Source organism: Syngnathoides biaculeatus, chromosome 7 (genome assembly GCF_019802595.1).
Source record: "Syngnathoides biaculeatus isolate LvHL_M chromosome 7, ASM1980259v1, whole genome shotgun sequence".
NCBI classification, from domain to species: Eukaryota; Metazoa; Chordata; class Actinopteri; order Syngnathiformes; family Syngnathidae; genus Syngnathoides; species Syngnathoides biaculeatus.
Window position 1 is genome coordinate 10,120,157 of NC_084646.1, and position 26,089 is coordinate 10,146,245.

The window sequence follows — 26,089 nt, forward strand, 5'->3', positions numbered from 1 at the left end:
TGCACATTCTAATTAGCCGCCGGCCTCTTGTTCCTTAACGGTGTGACTATTAAATTATTCCTGCGCTTCCCCCCCTCAGTGCAAACTATGCAAATGTCCGCTCATATGTCAACGAGGCCCCCTTTTCGTTCTTTGTTTACGCGCATTAGCGCGCCTGCTATCGGACGCGAGCTAAGCGAGAGTGCGGCGGGCGGTGTTTTCTACTTGCCGGCCATTAAGACGCTGTTCGGACTGGTTAATGCGCGCAAAGCGAGTCTGAAGTGCCCACGCAACATTCAAGTCCGCTATTTGTATGCACTAGCGCGACGTTTAAAGAAGTCCAAAGCTGTATATACTGTCTGCGCTAAATGCAGATCTGTGAAAGAGGAAATGGCAACGAAAGCAAATAAACTAATAAAAGCTAAAAAGCAAACCAAATTGAAACTTAGCTTGTGTTTGCATCCGCTAACTTGCGCATTTGGTGTTTTTCTTTGTCTAAATAAAATGACATTTTTAGGGCTTTGAGTAGCCTTCCAAATTGGCTTTGTATTTTTTTTTTTTAAAAAATGCAGCCCAAGAAACAAGTTTGACTTGGCACACGAAAAAAAACACAAGAAGCTCGTGCACGTGACGTCAGCATTTTCACGACGCCATATTGGAGGTCGAACAGAGCCGCTCGACATTGTGGGAGACTTTGAACCGGAGGAGAATATTTACAATACCCGCGACCCGTTGTGCTGTTGGTTGTCACAACAGACGAGGCAGATGTTCAAATATTAGATATTCGATGGAACAGCAGCTGAAAAGACCGGAAAAGATCGATGGATTTGTGCAATTAAATGTGATCGACGTTGCCCAACCAAAATACACACACGACTGTGTAGCAATCGCTTCATTTCTGGTAGGAATTATTGTTCTCAATCTCAAATTACCAAAAAGTATTTATAATGCCAAGTTGGCTCAATTGACAACAGTACGTCTTCAAAAAAAAAGAGGTTTACGGAGGTTAGGTTTGGCCGCATTCGCTTCCGTGTACGTTCTATGGAGACGACTCCGTTCCTCCCGTCATAGTTAATGAATGCGAGTTTCTGTAAAACCGGGGGTCATTTATTGAAATATTGGTATTTGTATTGAATACTATCTGAAAACATCGATGGATTCCGACAAAGGTTAACGAGTGGCCGAACACGCTTCCGCGTTCACGAGTTGTCAAAACCGTCACTATGTGGGATTTATTCCTGATGAGAAAAGATCCAGCAACAAAAGTATTCGTATGCGTCCAGACTTTTCTGCGCTTTCAAACTCTTCCGTGTAAATCTGCACGACTCACTTGCCAGAAGCGAACTAACAGTCCAATTTCTTATCGGCGAAAACATCGATTTGGGCATTAAATACAGGTCCTCTAGGCCGAGTTTATCAAATTTTTCCATGTACCGTCGTTTATTTTCCCCTTCTAAATGTATGGCGGTATCTGACAAGACTCTGGGCGTCGCGCTGCAAGACATATTTCGCCAACCGACTTAGCATTGAGCAATGCTTAGCTTGACCAGCAATATGGCGACGTAAACAAAAGTCACGTGATTTTATGATGTCGGTGCACGAGCTCTATTCCGGAGAAGACACGGGAAGTCAGCCATTTTGGCTTGAAGTGACCAATTGTGTCATTGAGTCAGGTGCTTCAAAGACAAATTTGCCGCTGGATTATACCATAATTCACTCCACAATGCTAGTTTCACTTAGCTAGAAGGAATTAAGTCGGCATGTCGGTCATGCGTGGACCCATAAATGGTCACAGGAAGTTGCATGAAAAGGCACAGGAAGTCAGCCATCTTGGCTTGAAGAAGCCATTTTTGTCTCACGTCTAGTGGTCCTTCAAAAACAAACTTCTACCAGAGATTTGGTCTGATTGCTACCGAATTGAATGAAAATTCAACCTGCGGAGCCAGTTCCATTTAGCGAATCGTGGGTGGACCCACAAAAATGATCCAAGAGACCACGCCTGAAAAGACACAGCACGTCCTTCAAAGGTGAACGTCGAGAGATTTCGTCTGATTGCCGGTGAATTTGAACCCCAGATTGTAGACGACCAATCGCAGGGGCAGCCGTCAACCAACAATAAACTGCTCGCAGTTGCAACGGTCTGGTAACACGGCATCGTAGCATTTTTCCATGTCTTTCCTGTTGGAGGTTCCGCCTGAATTTAAAGTGTGCAGTCAGCAATGTCGAAACGGCTGAACTTTGATTAAGAGAACGGCGTCGCGTCTTTATTGCGGCCAAACAAGCTCCGTAATCAACTTGTTCTTACGCTTTGGATGCTAATTTTCTCTCGCTCGTCGCGGCTTAATGGACTTGTTACAGCTCCGCGCCGCCATTATCCCGAGGAGGATCGGGAATTAATCTCGCCGATACAAGCGCTCCGATCTCGCCCGTTAACAGCTGGATCTCCAATATGCTCCCGGCTCGGCTAATTAACAAACCGCAGCAGATTCCAGCTACCGCGTCGAAAAGTTACAGCAACACAGAGTAGGTCGGCGGGCAGGGTGTATTCCCGGGGGGGCTTGCGGCGGCCCCCCCCTCCCCACTTATCTTTCTGCACGCCTCATCCTTCATGTGCGGCCGTTCGTCATGTCCCGTCAGCGTCGCGGTTGCACCTGAACACTCGGCTGCTGCCAAACACCTGGCGTCCGTGTCGCTCTGTCCAAATGAAAAATAAGCATAATCTGGGTCCGGCAAATGAGGGAGCTCGTGACGGATCGGACGCCCGTTTATGTAAAACAGGCGCAAGAACACGGGATGAAGTCCTCGTGTCCACGACAACTCGTTTCTCCGCTTGATTTCTACACGTTAGCGCTGTTAGCATGGTTAGCGCAAACATCTCTCGTGACAAGTGTTAAGAGTAGAAACTAGAGCAGGGCTCGGCGACCTTTTGGAGGCTGAAGGCTACCTCGTTAGCACCGATCGTATGAAGGGCTACGTGACCCGTTTGCGGCATACTTCAGACTCGCGTACAACAAACGTTTTCGTTTTAATGTCTTGTGGTGACAATGACATTACAGGTATTTTAAAAAGTTTAATTCCCGTAAGCAAGTCATATTCAGAATTTAAAGCACAAATAACAGTCACAATTTGTGGCCTATGTTTTTTTTTTTTTTTTAGAACATATGTCGCGGGAGGCTTACATTTTCCTGGCGGGCTACCGTTCGCCTGCGGGCACCCCGTTGGTGACCCCTGAACTAGAGTATGTTAGCCTGGTTCTTAGCCTCACCCTGGCAACCTTGATCAAAGAGGTCTTTTTACTGAACCGTACCAAATAGCCGGGTATCCTCGTTTCCAGATTTTAGGATAGGATACATTCTAGTGCGGTATTACGATATAGTCTTTCCAAGTCTGGTTTATACACAGGTTTTAGGCGATATTCCGAGTTACTTCCTATTTTAACTCGGGATCAGAGTATTTTGGTCACAGAAGTCAATTTATTGTACCTAACTCCGATCGCATGATCCGGACTCGTTCAACCCACCTCCTGCCGTTGACGAAAGTGTTGCCGGCACGTGAAAACATATAAAATATAAACCAGTGTTACGATCGTGCTTGGTGTTGCGATCGTTCTTGGTTGTTTTGTTCCCCTTGGGCGTGGAAGACACTAGTCCTTGCTGGGACCACTGGTTGTATTCCAGGATTGTCCGGTACCCTGGATGGAATACATCCGAAAGTCCTCCAGTTTTGTATAGATCGAGTCTAGGGAGCAAGGCCTCGCTGTTTTTGAGTTCACGGGTTCAAATCTGAGCCAGCCTGGTGGCACTACGAATATTTCATCAAGACTAGCATACTTTATAGCGCATAGTGAGGGTATATTGCAGGATTATTCGCTGCTACGGCACATCCTGGGCAAGCCAGTTTTACACCCCAGAGAGGGTATTTTGATATTTTAGGACACCGCCCTTTGCTAGTCCAATTCCTGTATAATTTGGGAAATATTGTCCGTTCCGTGAGACGTCACGGGTGTCGTTTTCATTTCATTTTTAAAGCAGCGCCACGTTACCCGCCAGCTGGTATCATGTGACCGCAGGGCCTCAAATATCCGCTGCTTGAAATATCGACTTCAATATCTCATTTGAACAAAAAAGGAAAAAAGGGAATCATGTCATCTGGTGATGTTAAATCCATACTCATTTGTGCGCGGAACGTGCCAGAATGGGGGGGGGGGGGGGTGACGGCGACATCCTGTCTTGTAACTCCTCAGCGAGTGACAAAATGGAGGCGAGCATTAAAGCCAAATGAAAAGAGCTATTGATTGTGCTCTTAATGCCTCATTTCCTAAATGCAGCACAACAAGAGCTCGCCGCGGCTAACAATGCTCCTTAACGCGCGCTCGCTACCGAAGAATTAGCAGAATGATTCGCAGATGTTCCACTCCTCTTAATCTCCAGCGTGATGCAATTGAGACGGGATTTGGTGATTTTTTTTTTTTTTTTCCAAAAAGCCATCATATCGTATTAGCCACAAGATGGCTGCCCGGACGTGAATGATGTCGAAATCCGCGAGTTTGTCATCAAATCAAAAGATGTTTGCTTGATGGAGTCCAGATGGTGGAATGAAATCAAGTGAACTGACGGGTTTCACGCGATGAGCGTTGAAGACAAAGACAGTCGGGACTACATTACCCACAATCCTAAATAGCAGCCCTTTGCGACCGCAAGCCTTTAAGAGTTTATTTGAGTTAGCTTTGGCAAGCTAACAGCACGCCTTTATTTTACGTACATCTTTAGCATGAAGCCAGCCGTCACCAAGTCAGTGCACCTCCATTTTCCGTATGTTAGCATTAGCTTTGGGATGCTAGCATGACCACACCACAACATTGTTTTGCACATGACGGTCGTGTTAGCAAAGTAGCACAATCACAAAGCATTTGACTAATACAATTAACGTTAGTAAGATGTTGCTAGCGACATGCACATATAACATTAGCCTGCTAACACCACCACATCACGCCTCTATTTCAAATACATTTAGCATTAGCTTTAGACAGCTGACCCTCCCACGGCGCTGCACTATTTTAAATAAACAGTTAGCATTTGGTAGTTTAGCCAGGGAGGACCACTACAACACACCTCAATTGTGCTAACTGAGGCAAACTAGTTTCACCACAGCACAGCTCTGCTTTACATACAATGTTAGCATTACCTATATAGCCAGCTAACACTAAAACAGAGCACCCGTGTTTTACATCTAATAGCTTTGCCTTTGGAAATAATAACGAAACAAACAAAACACTGCACCACTATTTCTCATACACTGTTCACCAGCTAGCAAGATCGCAGTGCATTCCTACATTGCGCATAGGTTTATGGCGTATATTGGTTTAGCTAGCTGACATTTCCACAGCGCACTTCTATTTTATATACAGTGTTAGCACTAGCTGGTAAACACAACCAGCAATTATTTTTTCCTTGGAAAACTAAGACAATTTTTTCTTTTTTAAATTTTTTAATAATAATAAAATTAAATAAAATGGAAATAATTTAATAAAAAAACATCTTAAACACGGACTTTTAAACAAATTATTTTTCCAGTCTTATATTTAAAAAAATGCAACTTTGACTTAAAAAAAAAAACAAATTTGAGACTGAAACATTTCGCAAAAATCACTTTTAATAAATATATATTTTTGCTGAATACTTCTTCTTGAAAAAAATGGGAGTTCCAACAATACAGCGACCGGAAAAAATGAGCACAACAAACGCAACCAGAACGCACAGCTACTACATTTAGCATTAGCCAAAACACGACGAAGGGAGTCCTTTTGTCCTAGTTTAAAATTTTTAGCGACACAACAAGCTTGGCGAATGGTCTTATCACATTCATCTACGGGGATCTAGACGCGCGGCTAACGCGTGTAAACATAAAAAGCCGGAGCAGGTTTATCACACGTGGCTTTGATGTTCGCATAATTGTCAGCGTGAAACGTTGGCATCAGCTGATGCTATCGCCGCGTCGCCTTACCTGAGGCCACGCATTTGCATAATGAGGCGGAGGTTTTGTTTTTTTTTAACTAGATTTCAATACCACGCGTGATAATGCAAACTTTTGGCTTTTATCTCAACACGTTTTTAGTTGTTGGTCACATGTTCCTCAACGCGGATCAGTGAAGACAAAGATCGTTAATTTACGCTCAAGTCTTAACGCCGCAAACGAATCGTACGATTGGGAATTGGACCCAGATTTTCGGGAAAGGTATCACGCATCCAAACTAGGGGCAAATTGCAGCGACGTCGACGAAGGACAGCAGTGGGTAGAAGAAGCTAATCTCATAACGAATTGGTTGCGAGTCAAATTCCCTGGTGATTTTCAACGTTCTCCGCGTTTGAATGATTTTACCCGTGGAGGAAACCGCCTTGTCTTCCGAGTGTCGTGCGCGTTAACTTCCTGTTGTTCTTTTCTTTTTTTTTTTTTTTGCTTTTGCTGACTCGGCTTCTTCCTCCATCCTGGGACAGCGGCGTGCCGGGGACCAGATGGTCTCCCCCCCCCCGCATCTCGGTGCATCCGGAGGAATCGGGCGAACCGTGCCCCGACGGACACTTCATTAGGTACACCACGGACTGAGCTTTTCAAGCCCGGTTTAGATTTTCAAACGAGGGTCCGGGGTTTTAACGTAGGCTTCCGAAAACCAAGGTTTCAATCCGGGAGCAGGTCGGGAAAACTTGGTTTGGGTTTCAAGCGAGGGATGGTGTTCAAATGAAGGATTCAGAGCAGGTTTTGTTTTTTTCGAAGTCAGGGGGGGGGGGGGTCGAAACTCTCAGGTGGACGTCACTGACTATTAAAGGCCCGAAAGGCTCGCTCTCTTTTCTCTCTTTTTTTTTTTTTTTTTTTTAAGTGTTACTTATTTAGCCACTTCCATTCGCCGGTTAGCCCTCCTGTCGCCGCGACTCAGTCCCATCATCCCTCACTACCCCCCCCCCCCCCCCCGCCACCGGACCCCCGCTCCCCTCACCCCTCCTCGGAATTAGCAGGTAATTTGTAAACGTCACTTTGGGTTAGACGCCTCATTTTGTCGCCGGCGTTCCCGGCAAGCCGCCAGACGCCGGCAAATTTTTCCTTGTCGCGCGCCCTCGCAATCGGGCGGGCAAATGGAGTTCTGCGCCGCTAAAGGAATAAAACCAGCGCCGCTGACGAGCCTGTCAATCAGTCACTGCTAAGATAAGATAAGATAAAGTTTGTTCAGGTCACTTATACTCCATGCATGACAAATGTACAGTCGTGACAAACCAGAGGAGAAAAGTAATTAATTACACTTATTTATTTTTCACACTGAACAAGAAAAAAAAAAAAAATACAACTTGATTTAATTAAAAAAAAAGGTAATTTTCCCGCTTTTCTCAAAAATATGACTCTTTGAAAAAACTATATTTTGGGGCGAAGAAAAAAAAAAAGGGAATAATGTAACTTTCTCTTGAATTTTTTTTCCTTGGAAAACTATGACTTAAAAAATGAAGCTATTTTTTTTATTTTTTTTTTAAATTGTAACAATAATAATAAAATTGAATAAAATACAAATAATTTAATAAAAAAAACATCTTAAACACGGACTTTTAAACAAATTCATTTTCCAGTCTTTCATTTTAAAAAAATGCAACTTTGATTTAAAAAAAAAAAAACACTTTGAGACTGAAACATTGCTCGAAAATCCAATTTATTTCTTGTAAAACACTTTTTAAAAAAATTTTTTACTGAAAAAATCTACTTTAGAAAATGACAAAAATATTACATTCTTCTTGAAAAAAATGGGAATTCCAACAAAACAGGAACACAACACAACCGCTAAAGCTAACGCCTGAAAATAATACAATTTAATTTCCATGCTCGTTTTTGTTTTTCCCTTTGCGACCGCGGTGACGCATTGGCCTAGCGCGAGGTCACGTGTTCAAGGTCGGCTCGGGGCGGCGGGACCTTTTTCGAGCCGTTAGCAAGGTGGGGGCGAACGTAATTAGGAGAATGAAATAAGGGAGGGCGCGAGAAAAGGAGGACAAAAGAGTGGAGGAAAGTGCTCCAAAGCGGGCGACTGTGATTGATTCTGGCCGGACGATTACCCTTGCCGTTATAATTGCGCCGTAATTAAGATGAACGCGCGTCCGACGCTGCGCGGTCGCGTCCGAGGGCTTCGACGGTGAAGCCGGAAAAGAAGGGGACGCCCTTTTTTGGAAGCCATCCCGACTGTTCCTCTGCAAGTCGCCGTTATATAATCTGCAACGTAATAACGATGTAATGACATATTTGGGGTTCAGGTACCATTTGAAAGGAAGTGGAGCGGGTATTTGGGAATGGGGTTTTCATGGGTCCCGTCCTGCTAAACTCGTATGGAAGTAAATATGTGCCACCAGGATTTGAATTTAAAATGTAAAGTTTTCAATAGTTGTATTTCAGTGGAACTTTTCAATGGTAACAATTCAACCGGCTACAATTCGCTGTCTGAAATTCACCGTCTGTGGCACCAGGCAGGGTTACTTCAGGTCAGAAGCGAACACCCACCCAATCACAGTTACGCTTTCTGTGACGTCACGTGACTAAGAAAGCGTAACTGCGATTGGCTGGCCGCTCGGTTCTGACCTGAAGTAAACCTGCCTGGTGGCACAGACGGTCAATTTTGGACAGCGAATTGTTAACATTGAAAATTACACCGAAATACAACGATTGAAAATGTGATCTTTTCACGTTTCAAATTGAAATCCTGTTTTCTGTGGCATTTCAAATTCAAATCCCGCTGGCACGTATTTACTTCCATAAACCCGTCTCCCAAATTTCACGCTGACACGTGAAACTGGGGTCAGGGCCCGAATTTTTGGAACGGTGACGGTGGCGATCGTCCACTTTGCAGAAAATCGTCAAAGTAGGCAAGCGGGCACTCACGCAATGGTAGAAAATTTGAAATTATTATCATTAGAGTTCAGTGATTTCCATCTGTCTTTTGCTATTTGCTCTTCCAATTTGATCGAATTGGGAGCAAATCTCCGGACGTACTTTTGTCGAAATGGGTCTAAAATGGCCGACTTGGCGACCTGAAACTTTTTGGGTGAACCAAATTTCATGCTGTGAAAATGATTTCGGGGGGCCGAATTTTTCAATTGTTGATGTTTTGCCGGGAACAGCCGAAGTGAGTCGAAAATCAAAGCAAATCTGGCAGAGGTTTGTGTCTTTTTGGACACAAAACTTGTAAGGAGGAGACATTTTCGGGGGGCGGGGGGCGAAGGGGGGGGGTCTTTCCCCGGTTTGTCTCCGAGCCAGACCCAAAAGGCAGAATTCGCGTGCTCGCTTTTGTATCATCGAACGTTCAATTGCGTCGGACGGCATCTGATGTGCGACGACGACGGCGGCGAGGATGACTCATGCGATCGCACGGCGGCAGATTGGAGCGCCATCTGTCCCGGTAGCGCCGCCACAGCCTGCCGTCCGTCGCTAATGAGCTCAGCGGACACACAACAACAAGCGAGAAGCGGGAAACAAATGCGGACGCGGGACCTTGCCGAGTTGGAGGACACGTTTGACGATATTTCGTCATTTTTTATTAAGGAAAAACAAAATGCTATTATTATTATTATTATCATTTTTAGATTTGGATGTAAAGGGGGGGGGAGAGTTCTTTAATGGAAAAGGTGTTTATTTTGGGGAGTTCAGAAACATAAATGAGGTGAAATACATTATTTTTAACTGAAATTTTAATAAATGGAATAAATTCTACCGGGGAAAGTTGGATAGTTTAGAAGCAAGGAAGGGAAAGTATTTTTGAGACAAATGTTTATACTATTAATACATTTTAAAAAAAAGAGCGAGTGGTTCATTCTTTTTATTCATACTTGAATACAAGAGAAAAAAATCAAGAGGATATCTCATATATTATCAGGAAAAATGTAAACTACTTCGAAACAAAGTTGAAGAGTTTTTGCGAAAGTGGGGCAAAGTCCGAACTGATTGAAGAAAGAAGTACCGTAATTCCCGGCCGACAGCTAGCGTTAAACTCTTTTCTGTTTACCGCCGTGGCTTATAAACAGGTACGGTAACGCTAGTGCCGTGCTAACACGAGCGCCGCGCTAGCGCCGCATCACCGCGTAAACCGCAGGGTGAAAAAAGTCGCGGCTTTTCGGCCGGAAATTACGGTATGTGTTAAAGAAAAAATATTTTTGAAAGTTGTAAATATTTGCAGAAAAATAAGTTTTATAAAGTAGCACATTTTAAAAATGTTTTATTCTAATATTTTGGAGGGTCAAAGGGCATATGTTGAGAAAAAGGAGTATATCTCCCAGTAAAAAAAAAAAATGATATTTTTAAGAACAAATGCCAACAAAGTTTTGTTACCAGGAACAATAAGAAAAATCAAACCCAAATCCAAGTCTAGAAGAATAATAAATGCTGACTGAGGTTTCTGTTCACCGAGGCTTATATACAAGTGCGGCAACGCTAGCGCCGTGCTAACACTGGCGCCGCACTAACGCTACACTAGCGCCGCATCACCGCATAAACTGCAGGGTAAAAAAAGTCGCGGCTTTTTGGTCAGAAATTATGGTTGGTGTTCAAGAAAAAATATTTTTGAAAGTTGTAAATATTTCCAGAAAAAATAAGTTTTATAAAGTAGCACATTCAAAATTTTTTTGATTCTAATATTTTTGAAGATCAAAGGGCATATTTTGAGAAAAAGGAGTATATTTCCCAGTAAAAAAAAATTATAGTTTTAAGAACAAATGCTAACAAAAGTTTTGTTGCCAGAAACAATAAGAAAAATCAAACCCAAATCCAAACCCAAAGGAATAATATGTGCAGACTGAGTGTTTGACCTTGCTGGGATTACCATCCTCTTTTGTTTCTTTTTTTTTTTTTTTGAATTTGTAATAAAAAAAAAAAAAAGAATCCCATCAAAAGGTGTCTTGTGTCAGATTTAAATAAGACAGTTCTTAAACCGGTAAATTAGCATAGCGGTGGGCTGAGATGCTAACGTGCGACGCCGACGCGCCTGATTGTAATCTGAGGTGTCGTATGCTAATTTTTAGCGGTGGGGTGAGGGCGCCCGGCGACGGAGTTTGCCTTTCTTGCGGTGACATCACGCGGACGACGACCTTTGCCAACACGGCCGCTCCCCCTCAAACGTAATTTGCCGATGATTGAAGGCGGTTTGATTTGGACATTTTCTTAGGCTAAGTGCTCTCAGAGAGCAAATTTAATTCTAAAAAAATGCAATCAAAAAAAAAAAATCCTCTTTTCTTTTTCTCTAAATGTCATTTCCAGACATTGCCTCTCAAAAAAAAAAAAAATCATCAGATTGATCAGATCTTAACAAGCTATTTGCTGGAGTGGACTCACGGAAGTTGACCTTTCGTAAAAGCCGCGCAGAGAGACATCTGGCCTGCGGGGGCAGCACTGACGGATTTGACGGAATCGCCTGAGTGCAATCAAACAGATTAGATTAGATTAGATGAGGCGCCGCGCGGTAGCGGTGAGCCCGTCCGCCTCGCGGTTCTCGGCTTCGAGTTCCGATCTGCCCCGACAGAGATTGGCGCGCGACCCGACCCCGAGAGACGAAATTACGCCGAGCAGACGCCCGCAATGCAGCGCACGCTTCGCCGTCCCGCCTAGCGCGCCGGCTAATCCGGCGACGCGTGAACGTCCACGTCGGGCGTGATGGATGGCTAAAAACGAGGACTTCTCCGAGCGTTATTTAGCGCTCGGCGCATGCTAATGTTTACAGACGCGGCGCAGTAGATGAAGATAAGCGGCGTGCGTGGCGCGACGTGTCCTTGAGGCTTTGAGAAGAAGATCCATTTAGATAGAAAAGAAGACGAGGACGGCGACGCCGCTCATATCTGCCGCGGCGCCTTTGGAGATAGCATCTTAGCAAAGTAGCTCCGACGCTGATGACGATCCAATTACCACACCCGGGGCGGACATTTTCAGGCGTGACTAGTTACTTTTTCTGGTTTCTTTTTCTACATCTCCAGTTAATAAAAGCTGTCTTCTCCAGGATGCTGTTTTCACCTACTCCAGAACGTTTCTGGAAAACAAAAAGCCAAGTTTGACTGGAGAAACTCACCTACTCGCAGCTGACCTCAGATTTTTGTGAGTAGGTCGTGCTAACTACCTAGCATTTTTGAGTCTGTTTTGTCGGTATATATTTTTTACATATTGTTTTAAAGAAAAAACTGAATTTTGACCGTTTTTTTTAAGAAGTCTTCATCTTATGGAAACCATTTTTTTCTTCAAGAAAGATGTCCTAAACATAAAAGATGCAAAATGTCGAATGCGCTCCTTGCATTACTAGGGCCAAACAGAAAAGCTAAAAAAAAAAAAAAACAATTTAAATAAAGGCATAATGGTAAGAAATAAGATGACAAAAAAGTCAGACTGACAAGTTTTTTTTTATAGCAGTCATTTTTTAAACCTAATTTTCATGAAAATATCATCTTTTCAGCTAAAAAGCCTGAGTGTAGCTCAGTCTTATTCTTAATGTCTTTTTTTATTTTTTATTTGTTTTTTGGGGGGTCTGTCTGGGAAAAAAAAGACATAATCCCAGCAAAATATTCTTTTTTGTAATCTTGCATAGGGAAAAAAAATGTTTCCAGAAATAAGTCTTATTCTGATGAGTGGAAAATGTATTTTTTAAGGCATTTCTCAAGAAAATTTCACATTTTTATTCAGAAATTATTGGTTTCATTTTCTTTAAAGTAATTTTCTTTTCTGAAAAATAGATATATATTTGGGTTTTTTTTATTTTTACATTTTTGGATCGAGTTCAGAACGGTTTAAGGGCATTTCCATTCATTTCAATGGTGAAATGTGATTTACCACCAGCGATTTCGGTTCCAAGTATGGTGACGGGCAGATAATCTACTCCATGAACCTCCTCGACCTCGTCGCCCACTATCTCTGGCTTCTTTGCAACCTATCAAAAGATAACTTTATATTTATATATATTTATAAAAAAAGCAAAAGAGAAGGAAAGGAAAGAAGGAAGGGCAGCCGTTCATCCCTCCCTCGCTGTCAAATGGCCGTAATGCATTCCCGCTCATGGACGCCATTTGTGTACGTTTGCGGGTGAGGACGCGCGCGCGCGCCGCATGCTAGCAGCTAATTAGCTCTGCGGGGTTTGACAAATGGGCGGCGGCGGCGGCGGATGGACGCGCCTGCTGGGGCCCCCTCGGGAATACAATTAGAGGAACGCGTCCGAGTACACAAATCATCTGGCCTTGATTGACATCTGAAGAGTCCAAAAAATAAAAAATCAAAAGTGATGATCGCAAAGCGAAAGTGTCAAACGCGCTCCCGGCACAATGGAAGTCAAAAGAATTAAAAAAAGGAGACGAAAACTGCTTTTTTTTTTGGGGGGGGGGGGGGGGGGGTGGCAGGGGGAAATGGTCGAGTTTTGCAGGGAGAATGCAAATAAAGCATAAAAAAAACATTTTTAACTTACATTTTTAAAGTGTATGTTCAAAATTTGGGTGAGAAATTGATTTTTTATCAAATCAATAGGCCTTCATTTTTTCCCATTTTTATAGTTGCAAATCATTTTCTATTTTTAATGCCGTTAATATAATCTTGAAAATTCCAATATTTTATTCACTTTGTTCGTCCGTGTTTATTTGGGGAATTTTGAAAAGAGCTAGTTTTATTTTGTCCATATTTAAATGTTTTTGTCAGAGTTAAAGTACAGCATTGGGTGTTTTATATGGTGTGTTATATTATTTTAATATTTTTATTTCCAAATTACTTTCAATGTTTTATTTTGGGAGATTTTTTTTAATGCACGTAATAATCATTTTGTAGGTGTTTATGTATCAGAAAAAATGCAAATTTAAAAATAGATTTTCTTCTATATTTCTTCTACAGATGAAATTTGTTAGCGCTCTGCTGCGGTTTTGCGTTTGTCCTCGCGAGCGGGCGACGTGAGCGCAGGTCAGCGCCTCAACCACCTTTTATCGCCCGATTCCCCTTTTTAACGCCGTTAAAATATGCAAAGAGGCTAACGCTAAGCGCCGCCGCCTCCATTATTTATCCCGCAGGGAGGGGGCGGGGGGGGGGGGGGAGTGTTTTATCAGCACTTAAGCTGGGCTTTACTTCACTTTTGGAAAATATTCCCATTAACCAAAAGTGGAAACTTTTTTTTTTTTTTTTTTTTTTTTTTCCCCCTCTCTCGCTCTCTTTGCTTAAGAAACAGAAACGCAAGGCGGCCATTTTCGAACGGAATGGCCGCGGGCCGCGCTGACGGCCGAAGGTTCGCGTCGTACAATATAACGTGATAAAATAATCTATTCCTGGGTAAAACTCTCCCCGAGTACCACATTCCTCGCAGTCGTGTGAGTGTAAAAAAAATGAAAAATGAAATGCGACATTAACATTATTCTAAATAGGCTGCGTGAGACGTTCCAAAGTAGAGGTATACGCTTTACTGTATGATGTCTACGATATAAATATGTAAATGCTAAATGTTGTGTTAACCCAACTTGACAAGTGTACGCGATGTTCTGTATGTTACGTAAAACGCTCAAAACATTGAAAGGCTTCGGCCTCTCCTGCAGAGTCGAAGGCGCTTCCCGGAAAAAAAAAACAACTAAATACACTAAATATGACGTAAATACTGTACGGTGGCACCTTGAGAAACAAATTTCATTTGTGACGAAGGCAAACGCCATGAGTTTGTGTGTAAGTAAACTAGCGGGTTGTTATTACCGTAATTCCCGGCCTACAGAGCGCACCCACGACATTTGTAAAGGAAATACCATTTGGTCCATGGAAAAGCCGCAAGTGCTCACATTGAAACCCGCATTCAAACACGAGATATTCACAAAGAAAGAGAGTTTAACGCTAACGCTAGCGCCTCGCTAACGCTAACACCGCGCTAATGCCAGCGCCATGCTAGCATCTTGCTAACAGGGCCGCGGTTATAAAAAAAAACAAAAAAAAAAAACATACCGGTAAAAATCACTGAGACACAGCAGTAACAGGCTCGTGCGGCGCTAACAGGGCCAGACCGGTAAAAGTCACTTCCTCGCCACGTATATTCCACCGGTCTCACTCTTACCTTTTTCGCTGGAATGCCCCTTTGCGGCCGTTAGAAAAAAAAACGCATATACGCTTTCTGTGTACCGAGGCTTCTAACCAGGTGCGCTAACGCTAGCGCCGCATAAACCGCAGGGTTGAAAGCGCGTGAAAAACGTCGATTCGCTCGCCTCTCAAAGGCCGCGCTGGAGGAACGTGCGGTAAATGTGGTGTGAATGTGCAAATTAGAGAACGTTAAAACGGATGTAAATACGGTTCAAGAGCAGTCGATACAATACAGAGGGTTAGCCTGCCGCCTGTCAAGACGAAGACAAAATGGATGACAGTGGGCGTCGTCATAAAATGCCGCTAAGCGAGACTTGTTCTCCGCCGGCGCTCTCGGCAGCCGTGACGGCGGCAAAGTGACGGGTCAATTGGTCATTTGTGCTCGGTTGAAGTGGCCAAAGAGGCTCGCTAGCGCCAGCGTGCGAAAAGCTCTTCACCGCAAAGTAGTCTATAGCGCGCGAGTCGGCGTGCGCGAGCGGGTGTGAGATTCTGAAAAGTGCTTGAACGCAAGCGACAGCTGAGCGTTTGGCTTTGGGGAAACGTTAGCCATCGGTTAGCGATGTAGCGAGACTCCAGGGGTAATACGTCACGTTCAGACGTGCGTGCGGAGTAACGCGTCGCTCAAGGAACATTTTTAATCATTTCAATGGACATTTACTCGGGTATTTATGTGAAGCAGGATCAATACTCCATTCCGATGATTGACATGCCGTTAGCTTCTTATATTGATCCATGTTTTTTAGACTCCATCTTGGACTTCCGCACAGGGCGCCCGTTGCAACCATCCGTGACTTTTAAGCAAAAAATAAAGACGTTTCTTAAATTATTTTATTATATAAAGTATTTAAACTATACATGTATTTCTACTGTGCAGGAAAAACTTTTTATAATGCTGTAAAAAGGGCATTTTTTTAAGGCTTGGAACGCATTATTTCTTTTTCCATTCATTGTAAAGGGAAACATCGATTCGGTTTTCGAACAAATCGCTTCTCGGACCGTTTTCTGGAACGGATTGTGGGCGAGTACCGCGGCATCACTGTATATATTTACTACTTTAAAAAAAACACACACACAAAGCACATGTATTTAGTTAGTATCTGCTTTTAATTTGAAATTTTTTGATTTTTTTTTTTTTTTCCCTGTCGCTGTTGCTTTAATTTTTTTTATTTGGATTTGTATTTTTTCCTGATGGTGGTGATGTCTGCCCCCCCCCCACCCCTCCACGCGCGCCGTTTTGCATCCGTCATGTGTTTCCGCAGCCCGTCGGTTATCCGAGCGGCGGCACCGCGTCAGCTTTCGCAGAAGACGAGCCGCTTTGAAGCAAACGCGTCAGACAGCCGAGCCCCCGGGCCACGTGCGCCGCTGCCGTCCCATAATAATAATAATAATCATAACAACAAGAGGAATAATATCGCTAAAAGGCCGCCGTCATGTCAAGCGTCGGCGTCTTTGTCTTGATCTTCTCGCGGGCCTTTCGGCGAAAGCGCTTTTGCCTCCGGTTAAAAAAAAAAAAAAACGTACGCGGAGAATCCTTTGATCGTCTTTTTTTTACCTTCAAGTAACCTCGCGCAATATTTCGATCACGTCAGCACTTTTGTTGTTTTTCCGACTGACCGCGCACTTACTGCGTCTTCCGTCGAAGTACTTTCTGCAGTACTTTTTTTGCGGCCGTCAGTCGAGGGTTTGGCGGAGATCTGATGTCGCACTTTTCCGACGGATTTCACGTACGTACTGGACGAATGTAGCGGATTGACAAATTTAATGTGCTACGCGGTTCTAACTGACCATAAATGCGCCGTACGACTCAAACGTGCCCCCGGTATACAATCAATTAATCAATTAAAATAGAACAAAAATATACACTTTACTGTAATTTCTGGCCTATCGACCACAACTTTTTTCACACGCTTTCAACCCTGTGGCTAACGACCACAAGGGGGCGCTTTGTTAGCGCTTTGCTAGCCTGTTGCTACTGTGTTACTGCTGTGTCTCAGTGATTTTTACCACTATGTTTTTTTTTTTTTTAAATGGTCCTGTTAGTGCTTTGCTAGCCTGTTGCTGATGTGTCACTTCCACGTCTCAGTGATTTTAACCAGTATGCTTTTTTTTAACTGGTCCTGTTAGCGCTTTGCTAGCCTTTTGCTGCTGTGTTACTGCCGTGTTTCAGTGATTTTTACCGGTATGTTTTTTTTTTAACCAGTCCTGTTAGTGCTTTGCTAGCCTGTTGCTGCTGTGTCACTGCCGTGTCTCAGTGATATTTACCAGTATGTTTTTTTTTACTGGTCCTGTTACCGCTTTGCTAGCCTGTTGCTGCTGTGTTACTGCCGTGTCTCAGTGATTTTTACCGGTATGTTTTTTTTTAAACCAGTCCTGTTAGCGCTTTGCTAGCCTGTTGCTACTGTGTTACTGCCGGGTCTCAGTGATTTTTACCAGTATGTTTTTTTTTTAACTGGTCCTGTTAGCGCTTTGCTAGCCTGTTGCTGCTGTGTTACTGCCGTGTCTCAATGATTTTTACCAGTAATGTTTTTTTTTTTACTGGTCCTGTTACCGCTTTGCTAGCCTGTTGCTGCTGTGTTACTGCCGTGTCTCAGTGATTTTTACCAGTAATGTTTTTTTTTTTTACTGGTCCTGTTACCGCTTTGCTAGCCTGTTGCTGCTGTGTTACTGCCGTGTCTCAGTGATTTTTACCAATATGTTTTTTTCAACTGGCCCTGTTAGCACTGCACTAGCAGTAGCGCCGTGCTAGCGCGTTGTTGCTGTGTTACTGCCCCGTCTCAGTGATTTAGATTTGTTGTTTTTTTAACCATTCTACCATGCGGTAACTGTGTAGCCGCCGTTTTTTTTTTTTTTTTTATCAGCCGAGTTCGTGCTACCGTGTTGTTGCTATGTTAAGCTAAGCTAACGTACAGGGTGAGGCTTATAATCAGGTGCGCTCTGTAAGCCGCAAATTACAGTATACAACACCCATTCAGACTGAAATCTGTTTTTTGAATACATAAAATAACTTTACCGTATGTAGTCTATTATCCATCCCTAATCTATCAAATGTATATGTTTAATTTTGTATACACCGCTAATGTATCATATTTACATCACATCTACTCTTCCAACTCGTATTTAGTTTTTCATACAACGCTGATGTAGCACATTTCCATGTTTAATGTTCTATACAGCTGTAATGCATCATATTTAATAACTCATTCGTGGGCAGCGTCCCATTTTTGGGACATCATGATTTTCACGCGTTATATCCTTCAGTATATCAAAATATTTAGTTGTTTTAATCTGATTCTGATTCTGTTTTTTGGGACGATCTATGAAGAAAATTCAAGTACCCTCTCGCGGGAAGCGTCCTATTTTTCGGACGACATTATAAATTAGTAAAGCTATCATACAATTTAACCATAAACGAAAAAGAAGTGATATTTCCTTGATTGTGGCCAGTTAACAACAAGGCAAAACATTTCCACCTTGCCCATGAATGGGTTGATGTCTATACACCTCTAATGAAGAATGTTTATCATATTTCATATTCTGTACACTTTTATTTTGTAGCTTTTGATTCATATACCACTGATGTACCGTATTTATACACTGACTTTTGTATACAACGTCAATGTAGCTTTCATCAATCTTTACAACTTGCCTATCTAGCCTCTGTAGCGACCCATATTTATATCATATTCGTCTAATGGAGCGTATTTACGGCGTAGCCACGACCCCGCCTGCCTACCTGCCTGATATTTACGTCCTATTTAATCGCTAACGTAGCGTATTTGCATCCGACGGCGTCGCTTATTTGCATCATCTTTCTAAGTCGCGGCTGTGGCAGCAGAGGACGGCGTGAATAATTATCGTGTGCGCCCGGGCGAGCCGTATGCTATTTTTTTATTTTACATATTTTTTGAGAGCGACTCATTTACACGCCTTTAAAAAGACAAATAGCAGGGGCCAAAACTAATTAGCAACCAGGAAGTAGTTCGACGCCCTTTGAAAAATCCGTCCTGGGGTGGGTGGCGGTGGGGGTGTTCGCTGTAGGGACAGCGAGGAGATTCCGCCCTCATTATGGGAGGGGGTGGCATTCCTAGAGGGGTGAAAGACCTGAACCCCCCACCCCCCTACCCCCTCGCAAATGAACCACCCTCCACTCACATTTCCCCCCTCGGCGCCAAGCGCAAGGACACGCGTGTCGCGGCGCACCAGCTCGAGCGTCGCAGCACCTCCGGCGTCTGGAAAGTCCACCCGGACGTCCAGGAGACGAGAGAACAAGGACGCCAAAGTCGCGCCACCTCCATGTCGTGCCAACGTTGCTTCTTCTGCTGCAGTGTCGGCTTGGCCCGGTTCCTGTTTTTTGCTTTTCGTGACACAAGACGCAGTTTGAGCAAAAACGTAAAATACTATTCGATAGTACTCTGGTGCCCTAAATCCGGTGAAAGTATCGAATGATTCTGACAAAGTCTCGCGTGATTTTGAGCCCAGCTCCTGAAAAATGACCAAAGTCTCACGTGATTGGCAAACGTTTTCGTGGATTGGTTTCGACTTTCAGGAAACTGAAGTCTCCCGAGATTTGATGAAGTCTTGCGTGGATTGCCAAAGTCTCCCGAAATTTGTCAACGCAGTTTGAGCGCCGTGTTTTTGAAAAGAAATCATAAAAGCAAAGCAACTTGTGAGGAATTATTTGTTTGGATGCGAAATCCGCTAAACTCCGACACAACTGAGGAAATTCTTGCATGATTTCCGCAAGTCTCCCGGCTGAAGTCTCACGAGATTTGATGAAGTCTCAAGTGTTGTGCTAACCTCGTCTTGTGATTAGTTGACACAGTTTTGCACATTTTTCATATAAGTTCCCTTTTGGAATAAGTTGACAGAGTTGAATTTGCAGCCAACAAGATGGGCCTGAATTCAACGTTGGATTATCCGATCGGCGGCGGCTTCCTCGGCGGCGCCACGTCACTGCGCCCGCCAACCTTGGCCCCCCCCTCGCGGCCGGCGCGCACTCATGGAAGCTTGCCGCTCATTAGCCCGCCGCTCGGCAATCGGGCCGCGGGGGTGTTGCCCCTCCGTACCGAATCACGTTGCCTCCGAGAGGCGGACTTCCTTAATGGGACGCCGTTAGCGCCTAGTGTGTCACGCAGGGATGTCGCAACTTTCATTTCGCATGTAGAAAGACGAACATACGAGTGCCAGTTGGAGTTTCTATGGTGGCCCGTTTCGGCACCGACTTCGATGCCCTCAATTACCGTAGTCCACGGTGTGCTGAGTGCACCTGGTTATAAGCCTGACCCGGCACATTTGTCAAGGAAATACCATTTGCTACATACATACGCTGAAGCTATGTAAAAGCTGCAAGTGCCCACATTGAAACACAAGATATTTACAAAGAAAGACGAAAAACGCTAGCGCCGCTGTGCCAATGCTAACGCTAGCGCCGCCATGCTAACACTAATGCTAGCGCTGCACTAACAGGGTCGGTTAAAAAAAAAAAAAACATACCGGTAAAAATCACCGAGACACAGCAGTAACACGCTAGCGCAGCGCTAACAGGGCCGGACCGGTAAAAGTCACTTCCTCGGTACATATATTCCACCTGTTGTGTGCCCCCTTGTGGCCGTTTGAAAAAAAAATGCACAAATTAGCCGCATCACCGCATAAACCGCAGGGTTGAGAGCGTGTGGGAAAAAAATCGCAGCTTATCGTCTGGAAATTACGGTAATTTATGGTTCCATCAACAGGCAAAATATCAGTACACGTTCAATTTAGTGTCGAATAGTACATTGGACTAAATATTTATTGTCATATTAACAAAAGTCCGTTTTGTCAGTCGATGTTTGTGTACCGGTTGATTGGCTCAAGGCAGCAAGCTCGACGGGCCGAGGATTACGCTAAAGTAATATTTTGTGTAAATGAGGTCATCGTTTCAAGTTAAATTTGTTTATTTTCTGTACGTTGTTTTGTTTTTCTCCGGTTGGTCGTTGAAGCAGCAAACGCGTAGTTGCGTTACGAGTTGATAGTGAAAAAACCTTTGCGCGGCGCAAGCAAAGTTGTGTAAATGTATCATTTGTTTATTTGGCAGAAAATGAGATAAAACGTGTAAAGTGATACGCTTCACTCTCGTACTCATATTTTTGTGTTGAAGCAACAAAAGGCACTTTTGTGCCGTGAATGTTTTGCGTTCTTTCTTCCGAAACCTCCGGCAGCCCGTTTAGGCCGCAAACCGGACGGCTGCCATTTTTTGCGGCAAATTTAACAAAGTCGCATCTGATTGAGTGAGAATTTGTTCCTTGCGCGCAGGACGACGACGGGCCGCCAATCCGCGTGCGGCTCGCCAATCCGATTTCAGTCGGTCCGTAACGCCGGCGCGCAAGCGGCTGTTTTGATCCGCCGCCATTTAGCCCATTTTGCCGCCGCCTCGTCTTCCTTATTATTATTATGATCAGGGCGGCCGGCGAGACGAGCGGCGTAATGACAAATTGGCCATTCGCTCCACGCGCCGCCGCTAATGGCGCTTTTGCCTCCCTCGTGCTAATGCCGCCGCCGCCGCGGTGTTTGCGCGGCATTTATTCGGCGGGCCGATGTGGCGCCACAGCCGGGCCGCGTTGATGCCTCGGCGCGTATTCACGGCGGCGCCGCGGGTCACGAGCCGGCGGCCTGCTGTTTTTATTCGGGGCGGGCGGCGAGCTCCTCCTGCGCGCACCTGACACCGAATGTCACGGCTGATTTGAAACGGGACGCGCTAACGGCGGCTAAATGAAAGGTTTGCTATGGCGACAGGCGTCCGCTCGGCGGTGACGTCGCTCGGTGGCCAAAGAGCAGCCGCCTGCTTGATTGTCTTTTTTTTTCCTCTTCCGTTTCCATTATTTGGCTTCACGGAAAACTCTCAAATATCCAAAGCATATTTACCGCTTTTTATTGACATCCGTGTCATCGTGCTGCAAACGCAAAAAGCAAAACGGCTTGTTGGTGTTTTACCAAGAAAAAAAATTTGATTTTTTAAAACTTTTATATTGGAGAAAAAGCAAAGTTTGAGTTTCTAATTTCCATACATCAATCCATTATCTTTGCCGCTTATCCTCACGAGGGTCACCGGAGCCTATCCCAGCTGTCAACGGGCTGGACCCTGAACTGGTTGCCGTGGAGACAAACAGTCACAATCACACCTAGGGGCAATTTCGAGTGTCCGATGAATGTTGCATGTTTTTGGGATGTGGGAGGAAACCGGAGTGCCCACCCGGAGAAAAGCCACACGGGCACAGGGACAACATGCAGGCGGGTCCAGGATTGAACCCAGGAGCTCAGAACTGTGAGGCCAACACTTTCCCACCGCGCCGCCACAGGTTCAGTTTTATCTGGTGAAAAAAAATGAATTGGGGAAAAAAAATTGTATTTTGTGATTAGAGAAAAATCTTCAAAGAAAAGGTGTTAAAATTTCTTAGCCAGCTTATAGTACGCAAAAAAAAATACTTGCATAATTTGTTTTCTATTAATTGGTTAAAAAAATTAAATCAGTTGAAAAAAAAAGTGCACTTTTTTTCTTTGTAAAAATTTTCCCAAAATGTCGGTTTGACTTTGTTTCTGTTCTCCAAAAGTTTGTGTAAAGTGTTGAAAAGGTCCACATAAAAAAATAGATTTTGGGGGAAAAAAAAAGTTTTGACTCAAAATTCAAATTTGATGTTCACGAAAAAATGTTATAGTTAATTCTTTTTAAAACTCAAAATGTCTTCTTTTTTTCCCTTTGAGTTGTATCTTTTCGTGGAAAGAAATTCAGTCGGATTCTCCAGGAAAAAAAATTATTCAAGGATGGGGAATTTTTATTTTTTTGAATTTTTTTTCTCCCAAAGCAAGAGTTTAAAAAGTCCTTTTTTTTTCATCGTCACGTGTGTCTGGTCTTTTTCTTTGTCGGCGCTGCGTGTTTGTTCTCGTGCTGACTTCTTCATACATCATCATAATAAGATTTGAACGTGGCCTGTTGCGCGGATGAAGATGCAGCGAACGAGTAGGCCAGCCGTGACCATCGTAATAATAACCACCACCATCGTCGTCATCATCATCATTATGATCTCCATCCTCGTAATGCTTAACATTAAGAAGACGTTCGCGAATTTCTCTTTGGCGGCTTTTCAAGGCGCTCCACGGCGGCGCTGGCGGCGGCGCGCTCGCTTTGGCGAGGCCGCCTGCCGCTTTGACCTCACAGCAGTCGTGAGCACAGCAACCGACTCATTCAAAGATTTTGGTGCACGCTGTTTGTGTCCTCTGTGTTTTTTATTTTTTTTTATTTTTAGAAGACATGTAAAAATAATATTCTGTGATATTTTCTTGAAGCGTTTCGAGGTGAAAAGCTGCACTCGTCTCAAAAAAAAAAAAAAAATCAGTATTATTATAAGCAGTCCTATTTTATTCTCTTATGGAAAATTCTAGTTTCACTTTCATTTTCTTCATAAAACAATGAATTCCTCTAATTTTTTTCTGATTAGCAGTCATATTTTTTTTCTTTTTTTATTTTTCACCTAGATGTTTTAAATATATTTTTTTCCTTAAAAAAAACTTTCTTCTTGCTTTTCAAAGATTTTCATTTTCACATTTTTTTTCTTTTATTAGCATTTTTATTATGTCATAAAATTAAAAAAAAATTATTTTTTGAAAATTATATTTTTTTCCGTTAGTTCATTTTTTCCCAATCATTTAATATAATTTAAAGTTCATTTCTCCCAAAAAAATCATGAGTATTTTTTTTTCTCGAAAGTGTTTTTTATGGTTAAAAACGTAATGTTTCCTTTTGTTCTAAAGTGTGTTTTTCTGAAAAACATTTTTTTAACCCCCCAAAAAAACAGAGCTAATTTTCTTTTTTTTAAATCATGATTTTTTCTTGTTGATGCTAAAAATGTAGATCTTTTTTTAAAAAGTGATCTGCATAAAATACTTTTGGGTATGTCCCCCCCCCCTCCCTTTAAAAGGTGCTCCAATAGGAAGTGAAGATCCGTTGGAGTGTTGGAGTGTTTGTGTGCGGCGGCGGCTGGCGAATGTGGGCCACGGCGGTGAGTTATGCTAATGCTAATGCGCGGGCGGGGGGCAACGTTGGGCTGCGTTCATTTCATTAGCACTTTGGCCTCACAGCAATAATTAGCGGAGTAGGTGTGTCACAAGCAATCATGTTGCCGCGTTGCACTTCATTACGGAGACTTTTGTCGTGGGGGGGGGGGGGTCGCCCTCCCACCCCCACCCGTGACACGAGTCGCCCACGGACGACGGGACCGAGGCGGCGGAAGAGGGAGTTAGCGGGCACGTCGTGGGCATTTTGCATGTCCGCGGCTCACGTCGGCCGCTAATTAGCACAAACAGCGCGGGCTAGCTGGTCAGCGCAGGAGGGCGCGGCGCTAACGAGCGGTCGCCGGACTCCGGCGGCGAAGGGGGTGGGCGGGGTGGGGGCGGGGGCCGCCGCTTCCTGTCTTTGGCCCTGATTAGCCCGACGGCGCCACGGGGCAGAAGGCGCGGGGGAGGCAGGACGCAGGCGAAGCTGCTGATGGAACAACAAACAACACCCACGTCTTCAGAAATAATTACATTTTTTTCCATCAAGTGGACCCTCGAAAAGAAGAAAGAACCGTCATGTCGTTAGCATTCCCTTTTAACGATGCTCACGTTAGGTAGCGACAGGTAGCATAATGCTAAAAACAACACTTTTCAACACTTTGCAGTTCATAAAAAGTTTGTTTAAATAATAAATAAGTCATTAAAATACATTTTTCCATGCCACGCTGGAAATAAATTGCACAATCTTGCGCGTGTTTGTGTGCGCGTTGTATTCATCCATGAAGAACACAAAGTGCGTCGCTTTTATTGTGACCGGAGACAGAAGTTGTGATTCTTGACACCGTTTTTAAAAAAAAAAAAAAAAATGATAACAGGAAAATGTCTCCCTCCTGTGAAATCGATTTTTGAGAGAAATGTCTTCACACTGGAAAAAACGGCGCAAAGTGTGTTCCTTTTGTGCGTTGAAATGTAGACCGCGTAATCAATCGCGTGCGGGCCCAGATAAGGAGCCTGCTTTTGACTCGCTTTTGTCTAAGCGGTCCCCGCAAAACCCCGAACTGGGAAAAAAAGCTCAGCTCGGTCACCTCGCGGAACCGGCCGAGGACTGGGAGGACGCACATGGTCTCATTTTCTGGTCGGGTGCAGATTGGGCCCTTTTTGACATTTAACACAAAGCCAAAAGGTCATTCTTTGACCCTGAAATGTCGGGACTTTCCGCAAAGTCACCCGAAAGATTGTTTTAAAAATGTTGTACTTTTTTTCACCGCTGTTTGAAGCCGTCCCGAGAACTGTCTACGTATCCGCCACGTGCAACGGTTGTTTTTTGTTAGACCTGCTGGGGGGTGTCAAAGCAGGAGGAATCACAATTCCCCTAAAAAGACTTTATAACAGTACAACAAAGATATACCGTAATTTCCGGCCTACAGAGCGCACCTGATGATAAGCCTCATATTTACAAAGAAAGACGGTACACAGAGTTTAGCGCTAACGCTAGCGTTAACATGGCCGGTTAAAAAAAAACAACAACAACAAACGGGTAAAAATCAGAGAGAGACACAGCAGTAACATGGTAGCGCAGCGCTAACAGGGCTGGACCAGTAAACGTCACTTCCTCGGCACATGTGTTCCACCAGTCTCACTCTTACCTTTTCCGCTCGAGTGCCCCCCTTGCGGCCGTTAGAAAAAAAAAATGCACAAATTAGCCGCATCACTGCATAAGCCGTAGGGTTGAAAGGGTGACAAAAACAGCCACGAGAGCTACACAGTAGCAACACGGTTAAAAAAAAACAACAACAACAAACGGGTAAAAATCAGAGAGAGACACAGCAGTAACATGGTAGCGCAGCGCTAACAGGGCTGGACCAGTAAACGTCACTTCCTCGGCACATGTGTTCCACCAGTCTCACTCTTACCTTTTCCGCTCGAGTGCCCCCCTTGCGGCCGTTAGAAAAAAAAAATGCACAAATTAGCCGCATCACTGCATAAGCCGTAGGGTTGAAAG

General features: G+C 43.9%; 1 long non-coding RNA gene across 2 annotated transcripts in view; it reads left to right on the top strand.

Moving 5' to 3' along the window:
* Positions 1 to 1,809: 1,809 nt before the first annotated feature.
* LOC133503958 (uncharacterized) overlaps positions 1,810 to 26,089 on the top strand; it is a 37,184-nt gene continuing 12,904 nt past the window's right edge. Inside the window, exons 1-3 of one of the 2 annotated variants that reach the window (XR_009795872.1) lie at positions 1,810 to 2,006; positions 6,474 to 6,566; positions 11,984 to 12,078. This is a non-coding gene — a long non-coding RNA (uncharacterized LOC133503958). Of the gene's footprint in view, positions 2,007 to 6,473; positions 6,567 to 11,983; positions 12,275 to 26,089 lie in introns of those variants that run through there. The other variant, XR_009795871.1, reaches the window with a different exon arrangement.